This window comes from Hordeum vulgare, unplaced genomic scaffold (genome assembly GCF_904849725.1).
Source record: "Hordeum vulgare subsp. vulgare unplaced genomic scaffold, MorexV3_pseudomolecules_assembly, whole genome shotgun sequence".
In the NCBI taxonomy this organism is placed as follows: Eukaryota; Viridiplantae; Streptophyta; class Magnoliopsida; order Poales; family Poaceae; genus Hordeum; species Hordeum vulgare.
The window spans coordinates 42,986-59,711 of NW_025422629.1; the positions used below are offsets into that span (position 1 = coordinate 42,986).

Genomic DNA, 16,726 nt, shown 5'->3' on the forward strand with positions numbered 1-16,726 from the left:
GAATCTATCGTTTGGGCTCATAACAAATTAAAAGTTGCTCCTGCTACTCAGCCTAGAGCCTTGAGCATTATACAAGGACGTGCTGTAGGAGTAACCCATTACCTTCTGGGTGGAATTGCCACGACATGGGCATTCTTCTTAGCGAGAATTATTGCAGTAGGATAGTGGCTAGGAGGATTTGAAAGGCATTATGGAATTAAGATTTCCCAGGTTTAGCCAAGGCTTAGCTCAGGACCCCACTACTCGTCGTATTTGGTTTGGTATTGCTACCGCACATGATTTCGAAAGTCATGATGATATTACTGAAGAACGTCTTTATCAGAACATTTTTGCTTCTCACTTTGGGCAATTAGCAATAATCTTTCTATGGACGTCCGGAAATCTGTTTCATGTAGCTTGGCAAGGAAATTTTGAATCATGGATACAGGATCCTTTACACGTAAGACCTATTGCTCATGCGATTTGGGATCCTCATTTTGGTCAACCCGCTGTGGAAGCCTTTACTCGAGGAGGTGCTGCTGGTCCAGTGAATATTGCTTATTCTGGGGTTTATCAGTGGTGGTATACAATAGGATTACGCACCAATGAAGATCTTTATACTGGAGCTCTTTTTCTATTATTTCTTTCTACGCTGTCCTTAATAGCGAGTTGGTTACATCTACAACCCAAATGGAAACCAAGCCTTTCGTGGTTCAAAAACGCGGAATCTCGTCTCAATCATCATTTGTCAGGACTTTTCGGGGTAAGTTCTTTGGCTTGGACAGGACATTTAGTTCATGTTGCTATTCCCGCATCCAGGGGGGAGTACGTTCGATGGAATAATTTCTTAGATGTATTACCCTATCCCCAGGGGTTGGGACCCCTTTTGACGGGTCAGTGGAATCTTTATGCCCAAAACCCTGATTCGAGTAATCATTTATTTGGTACCGCTCAAGGAGCGGGAACTGCCATTCTAACTCTTCTTGGGGGATTCCATCCACAAACACAAAGTTTGTGGCTGACTGATATGGCTCACCATCATTTAGCTATTGCATTTATTTTTCTCATTGCCGGTCACATGTATCGAACTAACTTCGGAATTGGGCACAGTATTAAAGATCTTTTAGAAGCGCATACTCCTCCGGGGGGTCGATTAGGGCGTGGGCATAAGGGCCTTTATGACACAATCAACAATTCGATTCATTTTCAGTTAGGTCTTGCTCTAGCTTCTTTAGGGGTTATTACTTCCTTAGTAGCTCAACATATGTACTCTTTACCTCCTTATGCATTCATAGCACAAGACTTTACTACTCAAGCTGCTTTATATACTCATCACCAATATATTGCGGGGTTCATCATGACAGGGGCTTTTGCTCATGGAGCTATTTTTTTCATTAGGGATTACAATCCGGAACAGAATGAGGATAATGTATTGGCAAGAATGTTAGACCATAAAGAAGCTATCATATCTCATTTAAGTTGGGCTAGCCTCTTTCTAGGATTCCATACCTTGGGCCTTTATGTTCATAACGACGTCATGCTTGCTTTTGGTACTCCAGAAAAGCAAATCTTGATCGAACCTATATTTGCCCAATGGATACAATCTGCTCATGGCAAGACGACATATGGGTTCGATATACTCTTATCTTCAACGAATGGCCCCGCTTTCAATGCGGGTCGAAGCCTATGGTTGCCCGGATGGTTGAATGCTGTTAATGAGAATAGTAATTCGCTTTTCTTAACAATAGGACCTGGGGATTTCTTGGTTCATCATGCTATTGCTCTAGGTTTGCATACAACTACATTGATTTTAGTAAAGGGCGCTTTAGACGCACGCGGTTCCAAATTAATGCCGGATAAAAAGGATTTTGGGTATAGTTTTCCTTGTGACGGCCCAGGGCGCGGCGGTACTTGTGATATTTCTGCTTGGGACGCATTTTATTTGGCAGTTTTCTGGATGTTAAATACCATTGGGTGGGTTACTTTTTATTGGCATTGGAAACATATCACATTATGGCAGGGCAACGTTTCACAATTTAATGAATCCTCCACTTATTTGATGGGATGGTTAAGAGATTACCTATGGTTAAACTCTTCACAACTTATCAATGGATATAATCCTTTTGGGATGAATAGTTTATCGGTATGGGCTTGGATGTTCTTATTTGGACATCTTGTTTGGGCTACTGGATTTATGTTCTTAATTTCTTGGCGGGGGTATTGGCAGGAATTAATTGAGACTTTAGCATGGGCTCATGAACGCACACCTTTAGCTAATTTAATTCGCTGGAGAGATAAGCCTGTGGCTCTTTCCATTGTGCAAGCAAGATTGGTTGGATTAGCTCACTTTTCCGTGGGTTATATATTCACTTATGCAGCTTTCTTGATTGCCTCAACATCAGGCAAGTTTGGTTAATTTAGTTTGTTTTTTTGTACTGTATCAGCACCTAGTTCATTACTCTTGATAGAGAGGGAGGATCCGCCTTCTTAAATTTCTTTTTCTATTTATTTTTCCATCTAGGATTAGAACCGTATACTTGATAATAATAGCAACGGCACATTATGGCAAAAAAGAGTTTGATTCAGAGGGAGAAGAAGCGGCAGAAATTAGAACAGAAATATCATTTGATTCGTCAATCTTTAAAAAAAAAGATAAGAAGCAAAGTTTCTCCCTTGAGTTTGAGTGAAAAAACGAAAATGCGAGAAAAATTGCAATCCCTACCGCGTAATAGTGCACCTACACGCCTTCATCGACGTTGTTTTTTGACCGGAAGACCTAGAGCTAACTATCGACATTTTGGGCTATCCGGACACGTACTTCGAGAAATGGTTTATGAATGTTTATTACCGGGTGCAACAAGATCCAGTTGGTAAGGATAAAATACCCTTTCGTATTTGTATGGATTTCTGGAATTGATAATCATAGAGGAGCCCTCTTTACCATTCTGTATAAATGGACTATTCTATTTGTATAGATATGGTAGAGGGACGTATCGAACCCTCTTTTATCCACTAGTTACCCCTCTTTAGTTTAAGAGTATAGAGCAGTTTGGTAGCTCATAAGTCTCATAACCTTGGGGTTGCGGGTTCGATTCCCACTACCGGCCCCATACTCCTTCTTTAATGATATATGCATGATATATACATCATCCATTTGTATCTGGATTTTTTGATTTCCTAAAAGAGTTTTGGTCTAACAGTTTTTTCTCGGAAGAAGACAACAAATAAAAGAAAGAATAAAAGAAAGAATAAAATACGAAAGAAAAGCGTCCATTGTCTAATGGATAGGACAGAGGTCTTCTAAACCTTTGGTATAGGTTCAAATCCTATTGGACGCAATCTTATTTCTATCTATTCTTTAAATAACTATACTAAACTAAAAACAAAGAAAACTTTTTTGCATGATTCAAATAACAAGAGTAGACATGCAAAATAACAAGAGTAGATATGCCAAATTTATTTGTTACTGAAGGGAAAACCGTTCCAGCTGTTCCTGAATAGCTTCCTTCAAAAGGATTTCCGCTTGCTCGGTGAATGTCTTGCTAGAAGATATAATTTCTTGGAATTGAGGTTTAGTATCTTTTAGGTGTTTACGTAACTCATCCAGAAATTTATTTACCTGTTCGATTTCTAACGAATCAAGATATCCTCTTGTTCCGGTATAAATAGTAGCTATCTGCTCTTCCACTGGGAGAGGATTTGCCTGGGATTGTTTAAGCAATTCCCTTAATCGTCGACCCCTTGCCAATTGATTCTGACTTGTTTTATCGAGAGCAGAGGCGAATTGTGCAAAGGCTTGTAACTCTGCGAATTGAGCTAGTTCCAATTTTGATTTGCCAGCTACTTGTTTCATGGCTTTAATTTGAGCCGCGGATCCTACTCTGGAAACAGAAATACCCACATTAATAGCGGGTCGAATTCCGGCATTGAATAGATCCGCCGATAAGAATATTTGTCCATCTGTAATGGAGATTACATTAGTAGGAATATAGGCGGAAACGTCTCCAGATTGAGTCTCAACTATTGGTAAAGCGGTCATACTTCCTTCGCCTAAAAGAGAATTTAATTTAGCGGCTCTTTCTAAAAGGCGTGAATGCAAATAAAAAACATCCCCTGGATAAGCCTCACGGCCGGGAGGTCTTCTTAATAGAAGGGACATTTGGCGATAAGCTTGTGCCTGTTTGGAGAGATCATCATAAATTATTAAAGTATGCCGTTCGCGGTACATAAAATACTCAGCCAGGGCTGCTCCCGTATAAGGAGCGAGGTATTGTAATGTAGCAGGTGAATCCGCCATTTCAGCTACTACAATAGTGTATTCCATGGCCCCCTCCTCATGGAAAGTAGTTACTACTTGAGCTACGGAGGATGCTCTTTGACCGATAGCTACATAAACACATATTACACCTTGCCCTTTTTGATTGAGAATTGTATCTGTAGCTACTGCTGTTTTGCCAGTCTGTCTGTCCCCAATAATTAACTCTCGCTGACCGCGCCCTATAGGAATCATCGAATCGATAGCAATAAGCCCTGTTTGAAGAGGTTCGTATACGGAACGCCTGGAAATTATACTTGGAGCAGGAGATTCAATTAAGCGAGATTCGGAAGCTATAATTTCGCCTTTCCCATCAATAGGTTTAGCCAGAGCATTTACAACACGACCCAAGTAAGCCTCACTCACGGGTATCTGAGCAATTCTTCCTGTTGCTTTTACAAAACTGCCCTCTTGTATCATCAACCCATCGCCCATTAATACAATCCCAACATTTTTGGATTCCAAATTCAGAGCAATACCCCTAGTACCTTCTGCAAATTGGACTAATTCACCCGACATTATTTCACCAAGACCTATAATACGAGCAATCCCATCCCCCACTTGAACTACGCGACCTATATTCTCAATCCCTACTTTCCTATTATATTGTTCAATACGTTCGCGGAGAATTTTATGAATTTCGTCGACTCGAAGGGTTGCCATTAGTGTTTCTTGACTCTTTTTTCGAAAGCAAGGGGAAAAATAATGCCTAAATTCTAAACGAAAGTAGAAGTTCAAGGCCTAATTAATTTAATTATCTCTTCCATTCCAGGGACCCGAGAATGCCAATATTAGCACGAATCGTACGGAAATGTAACTCGGTATTCAAACAACTATTCAGAGTTCCTAGAGCTCCTTGTACGGCCTGTTGGAAAACCCGCTGTCGGACCTGATTCATTGCCCTTTGTTTTTCAAAATAAAGGGTTTCGTTTTTAGACTTTTCTAATTGTTCCAAACTAATAGAAGTAGCATTAATCAAATTTGCTTTTTCTCGTTCTATCTCAGAGTATCCATTCATTCGATACTCATCCGCTTCTAGTTCGACTTTCTGTAATCGAATCCGAGCTTTTTCGAGTTGCTCAATGGTCCCTCTACGCAATTCTTCTGAATTTCGAATAGTACTCAAGATCCTCTGTTTTCGATTATCTAATAAATCTTTTAATGAAAGTAGATTATTTTGTAAGTTTACAACTTTTATGATCTCTTCCCGAACCAAACATGAATCTTTCGATTCATTTGGCTCTCACGCTCCTTTTTTTCTTTTTTTGCTATAGCAATTTCCATATCTTTTTTTAAGTATAAGTAATGAGCCTATCCTCTATCTTATTTTTTATGTTTATATTTCAATATACCGAAACCTATATAAGACTAGATAAATATTAAGAGGACTCTTCCGCCTAGATAAAAATATATCATGGTCAGCAAAGTTGTTTCTTTATTTATATTTGCCCTTTAGTTAATAATTTCAATTTCATTAAGAAAAACTAACTAAATAAATGGAAAATGAAAATTAATAGAATTCTTTTTTTTTTTTCTTCAAATCCAAAAAATTTCTCTTTTTTATACATAGGTCGTCGATTCGGCATTGGTTAAAAAAGGGCAGGGTGCCCCTTCTTTTTTTTTCTAGTAAATAGTTCAAACCATTTTATCGATATGAGTGTTCTATATCAGATAAATTTTACATTAGCTATTTCCCGTTTAAATTCGGTACTAATACTAATATAGTTGTAGAAAGAGTACCTCTTTTTGCCTGGACTTCAAGCAGTTTAGCTTTAACCGTGTTAATGGTCTCACATTCTTGGTTTATAGAGAATCAAAATTGATTTACCAATGAGTCGCGAAATGCTATGGTTCTTCCATATGATTTCTGAATTTATTCAGAAGTAATTCGTCGAGATCGTGCACCCTTTTCTTATTTATCCGAAAAATACTAAAAAATATTCTAAAGTGCAGCCGGATAGATCCAATCTATTCTTGAAATAGACAACTCGCACACACTCCCTTTCCAAAAAAAATCAAAACACCAACCACTACAGTTAGATTTATTAGATTTGTTGCTAAAATATCGGTATTAAGCCCGAAACTGCCAGCGGATGGCCAGTGAGCTAAAAAAACGAAAGAATGGGTTACATTTTTCATATGCTCTCCTCTTATAGATAGGACGAACAAAGAACAAAGTTTTTCGATCACTTACTTCGCTCGCCCTTTTTTGATCGGTTTTTTTAATGCAAATAGATTCAATCTAGTAATTTCTTTTAGATTAAGTCTTAGGTCTTGTTTGACCGGTGAAAGGCTTCCTTTGTTGAAATGTTCCGTTCCCAAAATTCCTAAAATAAAAGGAAAAAACTTTCCACTTTCCTAAACTAAGGACGGGAAATAAGAAGGCGAGCATATCTTCTAAATTAATCATACTCAACTCAGCCCTTCCTAGAATGCGGTATTATCTGTCCCGATAAATAGATAATTCCAGGAGTAATAAATAGGAGTAAATTAAATAAAGTATTGATATAATTGGAATTGCGGAAGCAAATACCAATTTACTAAAAAAAGAAAAAAGTATCTAATCGAAATCGAAAGAACTTTTTTTTTTAGGATTAAACAAAAGGGTTCGCAAATAAAAGCGCTAGTGCCACAACTAGTCCATAAATTGTTAAAGCTTCCATAAAAGCTAGACTAAGCAATAAAGTACCTCGTATTTTACCTTCTGCTTCTGGCTGTCTCGCAATACCTTCTACAGCTTGTCCTGCAGCAGTACCTTGACCAACTCCAGGTCCAATAGAAGCAAGCCCTACGGCCAATCCAGCAGCAATAACAGAAGCAGCAGCAATTAGTGGATTCATGGTGAGTAGTTCCTCGTGTCAAAAAAAAAGAAATGGTTAAGGATACAATCAACCAAAAAATTCTTACTTCTAAGCTCTATTGGGGAGAAGTAAAGTAACTAAAAAGTACAAATTGAAATCAAATTGAAATGTGAATTGTCCGAACTACATAGAAGGGAATTCTATATCCATATATCGGATTAGATAATGAATCTAACCTAGGAATATATAATATAATATCAATATCCTATATACATTTGTTTCTTCTATTTTGTTTGCATATTTTCTCATTTTCTATTGAATCGGATTCTAAAATCATTGCTTAAAGTGGAAACCCGCATAAAAGAGGACTCCACTTATAGATATTAAGGATATTTATTATAGTATAGATCTAGCCTGACTCCACCCTCCTTAATGCATATATACTTTGAAAATTCCATAATATAGTCTATTCTATTCTCTCTCCTACAACTCTAGGCTATATATTCATACGCATTTCTAACTATTGCAACCAAGCAGATTATCTGGAACCATGCATGAATTGAGCTAAGCTGAAAAAAAAAATACTATATTCCAAAACTAGTCAATTCAATGATGACCCTCCATGGATTCACCTATATAGGCTGCGGCTAATGTTGCAAAAATAAGAGCTTGAATACCGCTTGTAAATAATCCAAGAAACATGACCGGTATAGGGATTACTAAGGGGACTAAAGAAACAAGAACAACAACGACTAATTCATCCGCCAATATATTCCCGAAAAGTCGAAAGCTAAGCGATAATGGTTTTGTGAAATCTTCTAGGATGTTAATTGGTAAAAGGATTGGGGTTGGTTTAATATATTTCTCGAAATAGCTCAATCCTTTTTTGCTAAGACCAGCATAAAAATATGCCGCTGACGTGAGTAAAGCTAAAGCAACAGTAGTATTTATATCATTCGTGGGCGCTGCTAATTCCCCATGGGGTAACTCTATAATTTTCCAAGGTAAAAGAGCACCCGACCAATTTGAAACAAAAATAAAAAGGAACATAGTTCCAATAAAGGGAACCCAGGGACCATATTCTTCTCCAATCTGAGTTTTGCTCAAGTCTCGAATAAACTCAAGGACATATTCAAAAAAATTCTGCCCGTCGGTCGGGATGGTTTGTGGATTCCGAACAGCTATGACAACTGAACCTAGCAAGATAGTAATTACGACCCAAGAAGTGATGAGTACCTGGGCATGAATTTGAAAACCTCCTATTTGCCAATAGAAGTGTTGGCCTACTTCTACACCCGATATATCGTATAACCCCTTGAGTGTTTTAATGGAACAAGGTATAATATTCATATTGTCCTCTGATAAAAATTGAACTTCAAAAAAGGAATTCTTTTGATTCAACCATCTCTTTCTCAACTCAGCAACTTGAACTATTAATTTGATATTTAGGATACCAAGAAAGCACATCAGATCATAATATATATCAATACCCTCTAATATATATCAATATTCCCCTTCTTTTTTCTATGCAAAACAAATTCTATGCAAAAAAAGATATAGTAAGTCATTCCATAAATCTACGCAGTTGTCCAAGAATTCACTATATATTCTTAATCAACGATTTCTTATATAGAGAGAACGGCCCTCACAAATTGAAAATACTAATTTGTTAAGAATCAATCGAATTGAAGTCATAGTGTCATCGTTGGCTGGAATCGATATATTCGCGAGATCCGGGTCACAATTTGTATCGACTAAAGAAATAGTAGGAATTCCCAAAATGGCACATTCCCGAAGAGCTATATACTCTTTTTGCTGATCAAGGACGATCACAATGTCTGGCAATCTCGTCATATATTTGATCCCGCCGAGATACCTTTGTAAGGTAGATAATTTTCTCTTCAAGATTGCCACATCTCTTTTTGGGAGATGGTGGAATTTTCCCATTTTTTCTTCCGCTCTTAAGTCTCTAAATTGAGAAAGTCTAGTTTTCGTAATCGACCAATTCGTTAACATACCACTGAACCACTTTTTATTAACATAATGACAACGAGCCCTTATTGCAGCTGATGCTACTAAATCTGTTGCTCTTTTTTTGGTACCAACAATTAAGAAACTTTTTCCCTGACTTGCTGCATCAAAAACTAAATCACAAGCTTCTGATAAAAAACGGGCCGTTCTAGCGAGATTTATAATATGAGTACCTTTACGCTTTGCCGAAATGTAAGGGGCCATTTTAGGATTCCATTTCTTAATACCATGACCAAAATGAACTCCTGCTTCTATCATCTCTTTCAAATTAATGTTCCAATATCTTCTTGTCATTTTTTCCACACTTCCTTTTTTTTTCATCCTAACATTCCATTACGGAATTTATTTCTTTTTGAAGATTAAGAAAGATCCGAAATAGCTTGAAATAAATAAAATAATAATTGTTCTGAGAGAACCTTGTACTAAGAGTTGGCCATTGATACATTGATACATGGTATAAACAAAACCTTAATTTAATGAATTAACTGACTTGTTTTACTTATTAAAATAAAAATCTTAAAAATCTAAAATTTAACCTGTTAGTGTTCTAAGTTCAAAAGTCTAGTAAAGTAAAAAATATGTTTTATGTATCCTTAGGGTTAAATGTTAAATGGGGGTTTTTATGTCTCATAAAAATTGTTTGTTACGTCAGAATCTGAAGAAACTAATTCTGTATGGAGAAACAAAAAATCTCTCATTTCCGACGCGAATAGATTTTTTTTTTTTATTTCGAAATAAAGGTTCTTGTCTTGTGGGGAACGATGCACAAATTTTTGGAATCCGGTACCAACAGGTATAATCCCCCCCAGAACTACGTTTTCTTTCAAGCCTTTCAACCAATCAATGCGACCTCGTAGGGCAGCTTTTGCTAAAACTCGAGCAGTTTCTTGAAAACTTGCTTCAGATATGAAACTTTGGGTATTCAGGGAAGCCCTTGTTATTCCCAATAAGATTGCCCGATAATAGATCGATTCATCCAAAGCTCGCCCTGCTCGTTCCGCTCGCAATAGTCCGATTAATTCCCCAGGCGAAAAAACATTAGACATTCCATCTTCGGAAACCCGCACTTTTGATGTTACTTGGCGTATAATAATCTCTATATGTCTATTATGGATCTGTACCCCTTGGGATCGATAAACCTTTTGGATTTTATTAACCAAAGAAATACGACTTTGGGCTATGGTTAGCTCAGCTCCAATCAAGAATCCCCAAGGGACCCCAAGAATTCTTGGTATACGCTCATTCCAATCCTCAATTCTCCTTTCGAGATTGGGGGATAATGAATCAATTGAACGCGCTTCAAAGATTTGTTCCACTTTTGGAAGACCTTGCGTTATGTCACTAGATCTCGATTTTTCATATATAAACGTAACTAACCTATCTCCCTTGTAAAGGATTTCTCCATAATGACCATTAACAGTTGCTCCTGTAGTGGCCAAATAAGGTTTAGCTGCTCTTATAACAAAGGAATCCATATTTACACTGAAAATTTGACCAGATTTTTTTATGTGCGATTTAAATAGACATACATTTTCACAAATAAATTGTCCAAGGTGAATTATTGCCAATGTCTCTTCCCAAGAATCATGATGGACAAAGTGACAATTCAAAAGGAATGGATCCAACATTATGTTACTATCGAAATTGGAAATCCTTTTATTTTCATCTATTAAAGAGTATTTAAGTTCTTGAAGTACTTGGAAGGTTTGTTTCAAATTGTCAACGAACAAATATTTTTTTAGCAGGATTTTATTATGCGTTAGTAAATAGTAAGATGAAGAAAAATGCGATATACTAGCTACAATAGCCCCTAAGGGCCCAAAAATTTCTAGAATAGGAATTCTAGGATTCCATTCTTTTATCGCATTGGGATGTTTTGAATTCTTGAATAAACCAATTCGAGAACAGTTGGATGCCGACAAAATCATCAAAGATTGGTATTCTTTATTTCGATTCAACAAAGTGCCAATAGCTTCTTGATGTTGGCTAAGTGATTCAATCTTCGCCTTGGAATAAAAAGAATTGCTATTGGCGCGATCTAACCTATTATGGGGAGTCGGTCCTCCACTTGTCCTATCATACCTTTTTCGTGTATACGAAATAGTGGACTTGACTAACTCAATTCTTAGGAAATCGCGAATAAGATCATTTGCTCTTACCTCAACAAGGGAAGCACCAGCCTTTTCTTTTTCTTCTTGTTCCCAATTCACTACTAAGCAAGTTCTAACAAATTGACTATTTGTGTGATAAATTCTTTGAGTTAACTTGCTATTTTCATGATAAATAAAATTGACAAGTCGAATTTGGAGATTATTTTCTTCTTGCAAGAGATCCTGCGGGAAAAGTGTTGCTAAATTTCTTCCTTCGTCCATTTCATATGCCACTGTAGGGCGAACGGAAACAAAATACTTTTCCTTGCTCTTGAGAATTTTTTTCCGTTGAACATAGACCCAATTTTTCTTTTTTTTTGATTCCTTAGAATCTTTTTTTTGTCTTTCTGGCGGTATCAAACACCCACCTAATATCTTATCTGCCTCTTCAGGAAAATGAATATCTCCGGAAAATATTTTGAGTTCCGTATGGCTTTTTTTTCTCTTCACTCGGACCAGTCCGCCTAGTCCACTTCTTGTATTTTTTGTGAGTTGTGTATCCACTCCAATAATACTATTGTCAAGTATCTTTAGGGATGAAGATCTCGGCAAGATATGAAGTTCTTGAAGAATGAAAAAAAACCGATCTACTTCTTTTTGGTATTTTAGACTAAATTCTTTTGTTCCTCGATGCTCAATCAAACCCTCTTTTTTTAAGATGGAATCTTCCTCTGGGCTCTCGTATTCGTCCTCTGAGTCTTCTTCTGAGTCTTCCTCTAAAGTACCATATTTTTCCTCGCCGCTTTCCCCGGGGCTGCCATATTCGTCTTCTGAGTCTTCTTCTAAAGTTCCATATTCGTCCTCTTGGGTCCTATATTTGCTCTCTGGGTTCCCATATTCCTCTTCTGAGTCTTTCTCTAAAGTCCTATATTCGTTCTCTGGGTTCCCATATTTGTTTTCTGGGCTCCCATATTCGTTTTCTAGGGTTTCATATTCGTATTCGTCTTCTAGGATTCCATATTTAGATTCTTCTAGGGTTTCATATTCGTCCTCTCGGGTCCTGTATTCGTGTTCTAGGGTCTCATATTCCTCTTCTGAGTCTTCCGCTCGAGTCCTATATTCTTCTTCTAGGGTCCTATATCTAAATTTAACAATTCCTGAACCCTTTTTATCTTTTCTGTATCGGGGATCGTCAAAATAAGCAAAAATAGTATTTCTACGTAAAACACCCATAAAGGGGATTTCAATCGAAATCCCAAAACAGGATATTAGTTCTTTCTCTTGTTCTTGATGATATTGTAATGGAATGACGAACCTATTTCTTCGCTTTTTCGCCAACAAATCTGAATTATCTTGAAAAATAGAAGGATAGATCAAATTCCAATGGCCATTGGACATGATTCGATCCGACGTTGAATAATCAAGAATTTCCCTATCTTTTTTACCATAAGTATTCATTTGATCTTGATCCTTGTGGAGTGAAAAAGACGCTATACTGGATCTGCACATACTTACGGATAATATCCATAAATGGCTTGTTTTTGGTAATCGACGAAGATTACCATATTGATATTCGGGCGCATGGTAAACATCAGTACTCCAGTGCATTTCGCCGTCTGATTCAGAATAAATATGCTTTTGTACCCTTTCTTTAAAATGTAAAGTGGACGTTCCGGCACGAATCTCCGCAATTACTTGTTCAGATTTTACATATTGATCATTTTGCACTAGAATCAAGCTTTTTGAGGGAATATTCACACTATATAGAATATCTTGACTCTGAATAGTTACATGCAAGTCTATATAACATAGAAAAGCAGGCTGTCCATGACGGGTACGTGTGGGGTGAACCAAATTCTCATTGAATTGGATTTTTCCATTCGAAGGGGATCGTACAAGGTCGGCAGTACCCCCTGTGAATACTCCGCCAGTATGAAAAGTTCTTAATGTTAGTTGAGTCCCTGGCTCCCCAATTGATTGACCCGCAATAATACCTACGGCTTCTCCCAATTCCACCAGATCACTATGAGTAGGACTCCGGCCATAGCATAATTGACAGATCCAAGAAGTGCTTCGGCAAGTAAAGGGGGTTCTAATATATATTGGTTGTGCTCGAAATGGTTGTGCTCGAAAGGCAGTTATGAATCGATTGACTAATCCAATTCCAATATCTTGATTTCGCGCGGCAATGCATCGTGAACCGATATATATATCGTCTGCTAATACACGACCAATTAGTGTTTGGACAAAAAGTTTTTCCGTCATCCCATTTTGAGGACTTACAGAAATACCTCGGATAGTACCACAATCTCTTCTACGCACAATAATATGTTGAACTACTTCAACAAGTCTACGTGTAAGATATCCAGCATCTGCTGTTCGTACAGCAGTATCTACAACCCCTTTGCGGGCTCCATAGCAGGAAATTATATATTCTGTCAAAGAAAGTCCCTCGCGTAAATTGCTTTGAATAGGTAAATCAATCATTTGTCCTTGAGGGTCCGACATTAATCCTCTCATACCTACTAATTGGTGTACTTGAGATGCATTTCCTCTGGCTCCTGAAAAAGACATTAGATAGACTGGATTAGAAGGATCCGTTATCCGAAAATTTGAATTCATTTCTTGTTTCAAATATTCACTTGTCGCATACCATATCTCAACAGATTGGCGTAATTTTTCTACCGCGTGTACAGCCCCATAATAATAGTGTTTCTCCAAAAGAAAACTCTGTTGTTCCGCGTCTTGGACTAACCATCCCTTAGAGGGTATTGTTAAAAGATCCTCGATTCCTAACGAAATCGATGTAGTAGTGGCTTGATAGAAGCCCAGAGTCTTTAGTTGATCCAGTATATGGGATGTATATCCCATTCCAAAATGATCTATTAATCTGCTAATAAGTCGTTTCATACCAGTTCCGTCTATCTCTTTATTATGAAAGACCAGATTGGCCCGTTCCGCCATACATAAGTACCCCCTTTTCGGCTGAGTAGGATTCGACAATTGCTGAGTAGGATTCGACAATGGGCCTGAGTCAGTGATTCGAAAATTTAATTAACTTAATTGCCTCAATCTCAATCTGGATTCGCGTGGCAAATAATGATGATACTAGGGAAATCGGAATGCCCCCCGAAAGCAAAGGGGAGGGGCATCGCCGAATCTAACTTTCTTGTTTAGGTAGTGTATGAATAGGCCTGACTAAATCCTTGTACGGCTTCCTCTATTTCTCTATAAAAAGAAATATGACCAAGAGTGGTTCGAATGTATATCGAACGAATTTCTTTTTTTCTATTTCCCATTATTAGATAGTGAGCATAAATCTCATGATAAGTCCCCAAAGATTCATATTGAATTTCAATCGGAACTTCTCTTGACCCAATGACGCGTTGATCCAGGTTCCATCGTAGCCACAAGGGACTATCTAAACTGATTAGTTTTTGTCTATAAGCTCCCAGTGCATCATAAGAACTAGAAAAATGGGGTTCTTTATCTTTCCTATACTTAGAATTATTATTATTGTAATTGACTTTTAAATTTGGATAGTTTCTGAAACTATTATATCTATTTGCACAAATACCTCGACGCTTTCCAATTGTTAATACATAAAGCCCGATAAGCATGTCTTGGGTTGGTACGCAAATAGGATCCCCAATAGCAGGAGATAAGAGATTCATATGAGAAAACATAAGTAAACGGGCTTCCGCCTGAGCTTCCAAGGATAAAGGTAGATGAACAGCCATTTGATCTCCATCAAAGTCTGCATTGAAACCCTTACACACTAATGGGTGTAAAGAAATAGTACGCCCCTCTACTAAAGTGGGTTGAAAGGCCTGTATGCCTAATCTATGCAGAGTAGGTGCTCTATTTAACAGTACAGGATGTCCCCGCATAACTTCTTGAAGTATTTCCCATACAATGGGTTCCTTTTCCCAAATTTTCCTTTTAGCAATCCTGACATTAGAAGTGGCGCGTTTCGTGATTAAATCGCGAATTACAAATAGCTGAAAAAGCTTTATTGCTATCTCTAGAGGTAATCCACATTGATGTAATGAAAGCGAAGGACCCACAACAATGACAGAACGCCCCGAGTAATCGACCCGTTTCCCAAGCAGAGTCTCGCGAAACCTTCCCTCTTTACCTTCAATTACATCTGAAAGTGATTTGTATACTTTATTGTGACCATCCCTCGTCGGTTGCCCGCGGGACCCACTATCAAGAAGTGTATCCACGGCTTCTTGTACCAATTTTTCCTGGCACATTACTAAATCTGCTGGCGCTAATTCACTTCTTTTTAATAGATAGGCAAGATTGTTGTTCCGACGGATAACTCTCTTATAAAGTTCATTAATGTCTGAAGTCACTACTTTATCTCCAGACCTATAAACAATAGGTCTCAATTCGGGAGGAAGAACCGGTAATAAGCACAAAACCATCCATTCTGGTTCTACATTTGTTTGAATAAAATGTTTCGCCAATTGCATGCGTCTAATCAAAAAAACTTTTCTTATTCGTCTTTTTCTATCTTCCCACTCATCTCCACTATACCCCTCGTCTTCTAATTCCTTCCATTCGACCAAAGAATTCTCTATAATAATTCGCAAATCCAAATCTGCTAATTGTTCTCTAATAGCACCTGCTCCTGTCGCAATTTCCCGATTTCGAAATGTTGCAAAGCCTGGGGTAGAAAAAAAGGGAGAAATGCTGTGGTTACAGGATGCAATTTCCTCTTCGAATAAACCTCGTAATCGTAAAAAAGTGGGTTTTTTAGTGCTGGGCCTAGCAAAAGAGAAATCGCCGTATACTAGGCCCTCCAACTTCTTAAGAGGTTTATCTAAAAGATTCGCGATATAACTAGGAAGACCTTTCAAATACCACACATGAGTCACGGGACATGCGAGTTTGATGTATCCCATTTGATATCTTCGTATCCGAGAATCCACAAATTCTACCCCGCATTTTTGGCAAAATCTTTCGTCTTCGTTTTCAGCTCCGCTCGCTCGAGAATTGCCACAACCGCAAATCCCGCTTTTTATGGGTCCAAAGATTCTTTCGCAAAACAATCCATCTTTTTCTGGTTTATCGGTTTTATAATGAAAAGTAGAGGGCCTTGTGACTTCGCCAACGGCTTCTCCATTAGGTAGGTTTTTGTTAGCCCAAGCCTTTATTTGTTGAGGGGAAACGAGTCCAATTTGAAGTTGTTGATGTTTATATTGGTCAATCATAAAATAGAAATAAGAAAAGAATTTATATTTATTCCGATCAAACTTCCTCCCTATTAACCTGGAAGTTCTTTTCAGATACAAGGAAATGATTCAGTTCTAGAGCCAAAGATCGTAGTTCTCGAACGAGCACTCGAAAAGATTCTGGAGGATCCTCATGATTAGGTATTCTTTTTCCCCAGATCGTAGCATTAAGTATTTCTTGGCGAGCTATAAGATGGTCAGATTTATAAGTAAGTATCTCTTGTAAAATATGAGCAACACCAAATCCTTCTAAAGCCCAAACTTCCA

At 37.7% G+C, this 16,726-nt stretch overlaps 1 non-coding gene across 1 annotated transcript; it reads left to right on the forward strand.

Moving 5' to 3' along the window:
* Window positions 1-3,245: 3,245 nt before the first annotated feature.
* TRNAR-UCU lies at window positions 3,246-3,317 on the forward strand. Its single transcript has one exon. It is a non-coding gene; the product is annotated as a tRNA-Arg (tRNA).
* The last annotated feature ends 13,409 nt before the right edge of the window (window positions 3,318-16,726 follow it).